The 11,162-nt window shown below is 41.1% G+C and overlaps 1 long non-coding RNA gene across 1 annotated transcript; it reads left to right on the top strand.

Moving 5' to 3' along the window:
- Window positions 1-2,726: 2,726 nt before the first annotated feature.
- Window positions 2,727-7,431, top strand: LOC122136064. The gene is made up of 3 exons (XR_006153892.1): window positions 2,727-2,882; window positions 6,905-6,991; window positions 7,144-7,431. It is a non-coding gene; the product is annotated as an uncharacterized LOC122136064 (long non-coding RNA).
- Window positions 7,432-11,162: the final 3,731 nt, after the last annotated feature.

The raw sequence follows: 11,162 nt of genomic DNA, 5'->3' as shown, positions 1-11,162 counted from the left end.
ATGCTTATATACAGACACCACATCTGGACTACAGATGGAATAATTTCACAGCTAACGTTTAATGTATTCTTAATACAATTCAATTCAAAACACTTTCATATTCTTTTTTCACTTCCTATATAATAAATAAAAAAAAAATACACAATATTGAAGTGGTTTTGTTTAATTGACTCTTTCTTTGGTTTAGATTATCTTACTTTTAAATGTAATAATAAATATGTTTGTTAATGGATTTTGTGTAACATCTGCCAAAGTCCGCTGGAACTGCCACTTCCACCTCCAACCACAAGAGGAAACCTTCACTGGAGTTTTGACTCTAATTCAGCTGCATCCTGTTCCTGTATAAATACTCCATCTATTTCCTATGCTGTTTACAAAGTCTTTTTTTGCCATTCAGCATTCATGTCAGCGTTTTTGAGCATTATTTCCCTTGTTGGTTTTGATTCTCCTGTTACCTCTTTATCTGACAGTTTTCTGGATTACCCCTTTGCCTATTGATTTTGTATTTTTGTTGTTGACTATTGTTTACCTGGTTATTGACCCCCCTGCCTGTTGCTTCTGACCTCAACTCTGTCTTTTCCCTTAAATAAATCTGCAACTGGATCCTGCCTCTGCCTCTGCCTCCAGTCCGTTACAGAAGACTTCACCTTATTCGGATCCAGCAGAATCACCACCATTACAAGCCACCTTCTCTTCACATGTGGCCATATTATGAGAGCACCATCACCAACTTCATCTGCTGCTATGAATGAAGTGCTAGACTATCTAAAACAAAAATCCTATTCGTTCAGCTAACAAGCAACCTAGCACAACTGCAACACCAAACTTCCCCATGGCATCTGGCATCTTACCTGATAAGTTTGATGGCAAACTGGCTTGCTGCAAGGGTTTTTTTTCTTCAATGCTCCATGCTTATCACCCAGCAGCTAATGAGTGTGGTAAGTGTGAGTGAGAGTGTGGAAAATCAACCAATTATGCTTCAACAAGGTAACAGCATGGCTGCAGATCCATACCCTTGCGGCTCAGACTGGATGGTCTGACCTGCCGTTAAAAATCATTTATCACATGGGATTGAGTCGCTCTCCTTAGGCCAAGGTGGTTAGATGGGATGAGCAGCTTTCCTACAAACAGTTCATCCAGCTTTCTATATGATGACAATCTTATCTGAACTGCCCACTGACCTTCTCCAACCACTACCCCTGCCCAAGTGCCCCTGGTCCCATATCGGAATCGACTTACCAGCATCTCAAGGTAACACCACCATATTTGTGGTTATTGACCATTATTTTATCTAAGGCTTGTCATCCTCTTAGTAAACTCCCAACTGCCATGGAGAACGTCAAGGCTCTATGTGTTTTGGTTTTATGGACTCTCAAAGGACATTCTATCAGACAGAGGACTGCAGTTTATCTATGGAAGTTCTTCTGAGTTTTGCTTAATATAAACGTCCCTCTCATATCCAGGTACTATACCCAGTGTAATGGCCAAGTGGAAAGACTTAATCGGGAGGTGGGACATTTCCTGAGGACTTAGTATGGCCAGAACAATCTGCATGACTGGAGTCAGTTCCTTCCATGGGCAGAGTATGCACAAAACTCCTTGAGAAAGCTTCCATGCTTATGACTCCCTTTCAGTGCATCCTGGGTTTTTACTGGTGGGGTTGGGAGGCTGTAATGAATCTGCACACCGTCTAGAGGTTGATGGTCTACCGGGTCCACTCTCTTCTTCACTCATGCCGGAGGGGTCATTGTCTCTTCTGCCTGGTGGACTGGGAAGGCTATGCCCCAGAGGAACACTTCTTGGTTCCAGCAGATGACATCTTCGGTAATGTAACATTTGCCTTTGGAACTGCCACTTCCATATGAAGGTATTTTTGGTGCAAATCAACTGAGAGTCTGTGACAGCAGAATTTGTAGTTGTAGAGAATAGCCACATATGTGTAGCTACCAGTAAATTTGAAGTCACAGACATTTTTTTTTCTCTCCCACAAACACAACACAGTAGTTACTCCTTCTCAAATCCTTCATTACGGGTGCACAAATCCTATTCTATGAATCACAAATAAAAAATAAAAAAACTTGTACAATCACATGTTTTGCTACTATTGCTGCAGTAAATATGGTGCAAAACACATTCACACACCTGCATTAAAAATGTAAAAATCATGGACGAATTTTGTACATCCACTAATCAATATGCGAATACTTACAATGAGATTTGCACATTTGTTGAATGTTTTCTTACATATATATATATGTGTGTGTGTATGTGTGTGTGTGTTTCTTGGATTCTTTTTCTAGCACAAACACAAGTGCATAACGACAAAGGTGTGAATCTGCTGATACGACTCTCAAACCTGTTTTTGCTTACTTGCAAATGACATGATTCACGCACTCTCATTTTTGCACCACATATCTGTGTGAAATATGGAGCAAAAGTGATTTGTGCATCTGTAAAGGCAACGGTGGGCACTGTTCAGAGATCAGAGAATTTTGGCCAATCAGAAGAGCTACACTGTATCTGATTTTTTTTATGTTCAAGTTTGTGGATCTTATCGTCTGCAAAGTCGGGGTGTATTTTGGAGCCATCATCTTGACGGTGATTACATCTACTAGAAAGTTATAACGTCAGTTAGCAGAAGTAAATTAAACAGAGAAGCATAATAATTCTTCACTGCCTCTTTATTGCAGGTTATGTCAGACATACGTTACATAACAGTTAGCTAACGTGAAAATAGTAAAAAAAGAAAACATTATGAAACATCTGTTATGTACATCTTTTGTGTTCTATTTTCAGGTTGTGGTCTATTGGTTGTGTCATCTGCAGCGGAGATGTATTGGAGTCTTTTCTTGTGATTGCCATCATAGCGGTGCTAACAACAGGTTAAGCTGCCATCAACTACTATATTAGCCGAATTAGCCACTGGCTGCTGCTCTTCACTAACCCACGGAATGGGACTAGCAATATATTAATGAAGGAAGTTTGGTTAACAAATATTATAAATGTTGTTTATTTTATTATAAACGGTTCTGTTGTATGGTAGTTCCCTTTCAAGGGAACTTCGAACTGCATCCTCTAGGGGTCGCTATGGGGAACACCTCGTTGTGACCCGTGTCTGAAGCATACATTGAAAAAACACCAACGAGTTGGCTGGCGACAGCCTCTGACGTCACTACCGGCGCGACTATAAACAGGCCCCGGGAGAACACGTCATTCTCTTCTTCGTCTTCAAAACTGACTGTTTTGTTTAAAGCGTGCATCTGAAAGAACCGGAAAGAGTGCTCTTTCTCTGTCTATCATGGCAACTACTAGCAAGCGTTTAGACAATGTGTGCATCCGTGTCGGCGTTATTTGACACCCGATGACACACACGATCTTTGCGTTATTTGTTTGGGTAAAGAGCACGCACGCGATGTCTTTAAGGAGGCAATCTGCTTGCATTGTGAATGTTTTTTCAAGGAAAAAGCTCCGCTCTCGTTCATCTCTCTTTATGAGAAAAAAAAAGCCAGCCATCTGCTTCCCGCGGGTTCAGGACCCGCCTCTGCTGAGGCAGGGAGGAGAATGAGCTTGTGAGAATTTCAGGTGGATCTGTCTGAATGGTTTAAAGAGCGACTTTCCCTTTCGCGCTCATATTGGCACCGGACGAAAGAGAGCCTCGGGAGGATGATGTTATATCTTTAAGACTTTCTGATACTGAGGTTAGTGCTCTGCTGGGTTTTTACCCAGGAAAAGCAGGAGATATTTGAGGATGGTGAAGAAGTTGAGGCTGAGCCTTCACAATTCTCCTGCCCTGCATATGTAGAGCTGTTGGAGGTTATGGATCGCGTCACGGCAAGGTTGGACTTGCCATGAAAGTACGCTAACAAGGTGATGCCTTGAGGCTGCCTCAATGAGCATTATCTTTCCAACCATAGCCCTCTAGCTCAGGAGAGCCTTCCATTTCTGTCTGATCTCCATACAGAGATCTAAAGGAAATAAAAGAGGCCATTTTCTTCTCGCATCCATCGGTTTCGGCATAAGAGTTTTGCTGACATCGAGGCGATGCGAGAAACTGCTATGAGAGGATGCCCCCTCTTTCTGTGGGGGAGACATCCTCTCTTAATCTCCCTCCTTGCCATCTAAGCCCCTTCAAGAAATACATCTCGCTTAAATGGCAAGGCATACGCAACAGCGGGTCAGGCTGTGGCTTTATTACACACAATGGTGGTGCTTCAAGCATATCAGACTGATCTGCTAAGAGACCTGGATAGAGGCGAAGGCCTTTTTCCTGATCAGGTAGCCGAGCTGCGCCGCACCACTGATCTCTCTCCAGGCTACCAAGCAGGCTCCCTCTGCCATGCGCAGGACTATGGCGGCCATGGTGGTAGCAGAGAGACTTCTGTGAATGAACCTGGCAGACATCGGGAAGAAAGAAAAGGCTTTCTTCTCGATGCTCAGGTTTCGGCCTTCTGAACTTTTCGGTATTTCCATTGAGACGGTGATCGAGAAGTTCGGGGAGACGAAGGCGCACTCCCCTGCTTTCAGATCGTTCGTTCCACGAAGGTCCAGGTCTGAGCCCGAACAACATAGGGGTCCTGGCCTGTCTCGATCTGAGGATCAAAGACGGGCACAGAAGGCTAATGTCGCGACTCACGCTCCTCCCCCACCTGCGGGCAGGGGTGAGAGGAATTGTGGGTCACAAGGAGGTAAGCAGAACCTAAGGGATGTGATCCAGACGAGGCAGCGTTCTCATCTGAATCAGAGTGATACTGAGGTATCTACTTGTTCCCTTTAGGGATTTTTAACTTCTGCTTTTATCCTCCCCTTCCTAATTCCCCTGTAACCACCAGCTCTCCACCTGATCAAGGTTAGGTGGAAACCTCTCGCATAACAGTCTCCTATGCTGGACCTATAATGTTTTTGGCTGGTTCTATGTTCTTAGCAACCACCTTACTGATGGTCCGGACTAAAAGGAGGCGCCCCTTGAGCGGGGCTCCAGCGCAGGAGGGTGGGAATAACCCTTTCTGTATATACTTATGTGTAAATTGCTGGTGGTTTTGTGTCTACTTATGAGTTTCCTTTGCAGTGCTCAGTTACAGTGTTTACTAAACACTCGTCAGCACCAGCCATCCGGCTTCATGTTCCGGTATTAGGCGGCTGAGATTAAAGGTTTCTGCGGGAGCCTCCTTGATCATCAGGCCTGGCACAGCACTGCAGGGAATTTCATGGATGTCCAGCCAGGTCACCCTGAGGGGTCTCCTGGCCGCTTAGCTGTGCTGTCGCATCCAGCGGGAAGTGAAGTTGGCAGTTACAGAAGTCTTGTATATGCTGCCTCAGGTGATGCTCCCCTCGCTAGAGGTTTGTAAAATTTGAGATTGCCTCCACCGTGCAGTTCAGCGCCTCTGCAATGCTTAGGAACCTTTAGGTACACACGCTAAGCTCTGTGTACTTTCTGAAAACCACATAGTGGTCAGTGTGCACGTGAACACTTTCTGCACTTTCTAAAAATCCACATATTGGTAAGTGTGCACACAAGACTCTTTCTGAAATCCTGTATGGTAAGGGTTACGCGCTCCGCCTCGTTCCCTTTCTTGAGATGATTAGACCTTGGTTCCTTGGGCTCCATTCAGCCAGTGTGTACTCGTTTATACACTTCAAGCATCGCTTCCTTCAAACATGAGGGGCTATTTGGGCGATTCTCGTGGTAGTTTAGCAGCGCTCCCCTTTTCCAAGAAGGGTCACCTATGAGCATGCTACTCTGGATTCGGAGTTCTCCTCTCATATGAGACTGAGTTCACTGTTTTTCCCCAGAGCGCGCCAGCATTATTTCCACAGATCGAGTTGATGACTCTCAAACATACTGTTTTGAGATGCACCATTCCATCTATGAGCTGCTCTATCAGAGTGCCACGAGAGCCCTTCCTTAGAACAGTATTTGAAAATCCATGCTATGGTAAGTGTGCACGTGAAGTCTTTGCACACTTTCTGAAATCCACACTGTGGTAAGTTCGCACGCTAGTGTTCTGCGTTCTTTCTAAAATCCTATATGGTGAGGGCTTCACACGGTTGCTTCGTGCCCTTTCTTGAGTTGGTAAAAGCCCCGTTCATCTTGGGCGCCACTCCACCTATGTATCCTCAGATACCTATCTAAACAGGGTGTTGCTACTGGAGATCTGTTGAGACAGCTCCTTCAGCAAACTTTTGCGAGAGCAAGCGGTAGCCCCTATGTGACAGGCAATACTTAGTATAAAATGCTAGGTTCTTAGCAATATCCCTTTAAAGGAATCTTTCCTGATTCCAAGCCTTCAGCTCTACCCCGGGACGAGGCCCTAACAATTAAGTTGGGTATGTAGCTTAGGCCTTTGGCCGTGAGGGGTACTGTCACAGACAGCCGTCTAAACGTCCTAGGGGCAACTCCCATGGAAATGGTCGAGTTGATACTTAGTGTTCGCCATGATTCTGGCCTGGACTCCCCTCAGCATGGCGGCGTGGGTATACTGTTCCCCAATGCGACACCTAGAGGACGCAGTTCGAAGTTCCCTTGAAAGGGAACGTCTCAGGTTACGAATGTAACCATAGTTCCCTGAGTAGGGAACGAGACCTTACGTCCTCTAGCTCCCTGCCATGCTTCGGACGCCAGCTTCACATGAAGAAGTGAATGATGTGTTCTCCCGGTGCCTGTTTATAGTCGCCCCGGTAGTGACGTCAGAGGCTGTCGCCGGCCAACTCATTGGTGTTTTTTCAATGTATGCTTCAGACACGGGTCACGACGAGGTGTTCCCCATAGCGACCCCTAGGGGATGCAATGTCTCATTCCCTACTCAGGGAACCATGGTTACATTCGTAACCTGAGACGTTTTTTTTTGTTGTTGTTGTTTTTTTCTGACCATAAATTACAAAAGGCTGTTGTGACTGTCTGTTACAGGAGATTTCTCCAAGCAAAAACAAGGATGCTGATTATGAGGGGCTTATTATATGGCCAGCTGACCATTTTATTGAAATGCAGAATTAGGTAACCCAAAATACATTTGATTTTACATTAAATTTACATTCATGCATTTGCCAGATGCTTTAATCCAAATCAACTTGTGCTGCATAAGGTACACATTTTACTGAGTTGTTATCCAAATAGTAGCCTATTTTCAAGTGCTTTTTTTTTTTAAGTTTGTGGTCTGGATCATGTCATCTGCAGTAAATTCCAGTTGGAGCCATTACTTGTGATTGCCATCATAACAGTGATAACATCAGCTGGTAAGTTAGCCAAAGTAAACTAGTTAAAAGTGTTTTTTTTTAATTTTTTTTTATCGTTATCCATTCCCTGGGAATCAACTCCATTATTTCAGCAATACAGCACTTTGCTCTACTGTTTTATCTACAGGAATGCATTGTAAGGAATGAAGCTTTAATGTTTTGTGAATGATTATAAAGTAATAGCTCCTTCCTTGTAGGTGCATTCAGAAAGTATGTAGTGTTTTTAATAATCTCAAAGCGCATACAGCACAAAGTCTGACAGTTCGGGCAAATTCTTTAAACTGGGTTGAATGTTTGGTAACACTTTCTATGAAGCCCATTTATAATACATTATAAGGGTATTCTTAAGGTATTATAATGAATGCACAATGCATAATATATATATATATATATATATATATATATATATATATATATATATATATATATATATATATATATATATATATATATATATTGTTGTATCATCATATGACTATTTATAAGAACAGTTTCAATGTATTATAATATTTACTTATTTGTGATTATGGCTTCTAAGGGTATGATGATTTATAACACACAATGAACATGTTGCATCAAGTTACAATGGATTATATTTCTCATACTTATGTATTATAAGTCACATATCTTGCCATGTTACTTTACATAAAGCAGACAAAGACCACCTATAAATAATAATATTTTTTCTTAAACAGCACTAAGATCAGATATCAGATGAATGTGTAATATGACACAGTTGTTTTGAACAAAATTTATTGTAATATCAATTTGATTATTTTGATGGTCCACCAACAGACATACTGACTATAAGAAACTTTGCAAGTACGTCAACATTCTACCTACTCTAACCTTAACCTAAGCATACTAATACTCTAATGAGAGTTAGTTGACATGTAGCTGCAAAATTTCTTAAAGTCTATAGACTATAAGGACACATGTGAGTGTATGAGTTTCTTGATTTGTGATTCGTAGAATAGGATTTGTGCACCTGCAGTGAAGGATTCGAGAAGCTGTAATTATTGTGTTGTGTTTGTGAGAGAGAAAAAAAAAATCTTTGCAAAAAAATCTTTTCTCTTAAAAGTTTGCAACTTTTGTCTGTGATTTCAAATTTACTGGTACACATGTGTGGCTATTCTCTACAACTATTCCGCTGTCACAGACGCTCAGTTGTTTTGCACCAAAAATACCTTCATACTTCCACCTCCAACTATGAGAGGGCACCTTTGCTTGAGTTTTGACTATGGCTGTCCTGCTTCCTGTTTGCATCTTTTCTTCCTGTATGAATACACCAGCTATTTCCTACACTCTTTGTGAAGACTTGTTTGCTTTTCCAGTAGCATATCTGAGCATTTTTTTTCCTTGTTTGTTTTGATTCTCTCATTGTCTCTTCCATAGTTTTTTGAGTAACTCTTTTGCATATCAGTTTTGTACTGTGGTCTATTGTTTACTTGGCTATCAACCTTGGCTTTAATTTTGGACCTCAACTCTATCTTTTCTCTTAAATAAATCTGTAAATCAACCATACTGCCGTCTCTGCTTCCAATCCTTTACATTTTCATAGTTAAAGATTGAAAGTCTGTCTTGGACAAGGGTAAAAATGGCATACCTCAGTGGTTATCAACCTTTACTCCAAGGCCCTCCCCCTCTCCGAAACAATACTGCAAAGCCCCCCAACCTTTTCTATTCACAAAAATCTTTGTTTTCTAGTATTATTACTTTGAAATTCTGTTATTACTATTTGACAAAAAAAAAAAATCAACATTTTTGGAAACATACTTTGCAAAAATGTAATTGCAGACATTTGTTACAACTTAAAAGTACTTACTCAGCTTAGTTATACAGTAATTTTAACAAATAAGCACAAGTCTGCCGTATCAAACAAAACCATGGGGAGATGCCAAAGGACTGCATATAACTATTATACAGATCCATTCAGAATTACTAAACGCACCAAAAAATACAAATGAAAAATAAAAAATTCTGAATGTGTGGAAACTGAGCAATCTGAAGGCAGGTCGACATTGTCAGTGAACAGTTCCTCTGTCAGAACAAGCAATCATGTCTATGTTTGGAGTGTCTGATGCCCATATGTACATAAACACCACTGATCCTCACAAAATCTTCTCCAAACCAAGTGAGCTTCTGTTATAAAACATTCACAATACATTAATTTTGACAACTATGATGTTATAATGATCAGCGCACCGCAGATGACCATGGTTTGTACATCAATGTACTACTAATGTACAACTTCTGTATGTCACTGTAATTGTCCTTACCTTGAGTACAGTCATCATCCATCAGAACTTTACTAGTCTGACACTCGTTTGCTTTATCAAACTGATAGATGTAGTTTACCTATCATATGCTCCTGGAGCAGTGTTTTGAACTACCATTCAGTCTGTGTTTAACACAGCACAATAAGAAATTACTTGGGCTACTCTAAAACAATCACAGAATACATACAAGATTTTAATCATAAATCACAAAATTAGTGAATTTTATAAATATACTTAAGTTACTTTTAAGTATCCTTCCCCTGGAGGACCACTGAAGCCCCCTAGAGGGACGCATAACCACCCCCCACCCCTGGTCGAGAATTCCTGGTATAGATAAAAGTAGGAAAAAAAAATGATAAAAGCATTCTAAAACTCGGTCCATGAAATTTTACATTTCTAAATCTTCTGTTTTCAAAAATAAAAAAGTTTCAATCTGTTAGTTTTTAATAAAAATGTGGGACATAGAATTGCCTGAAGTTGGACAAGAATACTTGGCTAGTTGAACAGGTACTATAAAAGACATACCAGACCTTTATGAGTGAATAAATATGTATTGATTTTATACACAATTGTCATGATACTTTCAACTCTGTACTAACTTAGAAGAGCTTATGAAACAAATCTAGGAAAAAAAAATATTTCTCCATGATATTTTGCATATTTTGAGATCACTGTAGGCCATTGCCCTCCCGCACAAATAAGAGGCTGTTTATCCTGTTAAACAGGAAAGGAAGTTGGGGCAGTTCCTTAAAAAAAAAAAAAAATCGAGACCCGCAGTCTGCCTTTCACATAGCCTGAAACTTACACTTTTTAATTGCTAATGTTTAATGCATACAGACAAAGAAGATTACTTATTTGAAAAGTGCACAGTACTAGAGTTACTGTTACTGGCTTTTCTTTCGTACATTGATTCACCTTTTTCACAATAGCTGTCAAAAACCTTTTCTCTGTTTTTGAAAAAATATTTTAGACGTTAACACGATCAAACAAAGGTTAGCCCACATATATATTATACAGAGAGAGACATAGAGAAAGCAGGCGTGAGCTGAGCTATCGAACTTGTGTCCTGGTTTCCTTGATAGATAATGATCTCTTGAAACAATGTGATGGTATGATTTTTTTTTCGACGTATATTTTTTTTGTGTGTGTGTGTTTCAGTTGCAGTGCAGAGATGAAAGCGGGTTCCAGGCTTAGGCACCACTAGACATCTGACTGAGGCAGGTGTTAGATATGCTGATGACTGGCGGAGACTAAAGACAATACAAATTTGAAGTGAAAACGCTACTGGCACGCCTCCTCTGTTCTTAACACATGAAGCCCCCATGACAATCAATTATTCATTCTATTGTACATGCCTGTATGTGTGAGTGTGCTGAAACATACATATACAGTACACTATCGGCTCGTGCGCTTGTCTCGGGGAGGGCACAAACATGTTCAAGAGTGTGCATATCAAAGTGTGAACGTACGCACACACACATTAAGGCTGTTACCTCTATCTCACAGAGAGAAGGTGGCTGTTTAGCACTGAGCTCCACAATTGCTCCATGCAGGCTCGCCAACTTGTGTGCAAAGCCCCACACTAGTGTTCTTTTAATGATAGGATCAGGGGGGAGATTTGGTGGCTAAAGTGCAGCTTCTGTTATTTGAGAG

The sequence above is a fragment of the Cyprinus carpio genome, chromosome B1 (assembly GCF_018340385.1).
Source record: "Cyprinus carpio isolate SPL01 chromosome B1, ASM1834038v1, whole genome shotgun sequence".
Lineage (NCBI taxonomy): Eukaryota > Metazoa > Chordata > Actinopteri > Cypriniformes > Cyprinidae > Cyprinus > Cyprinus carpio.
The sequence above is the reverse complement of the archived record's forward strand: the minus strand, read 5'-3'. Positions and strand labels throughout refer to the sequence as shown.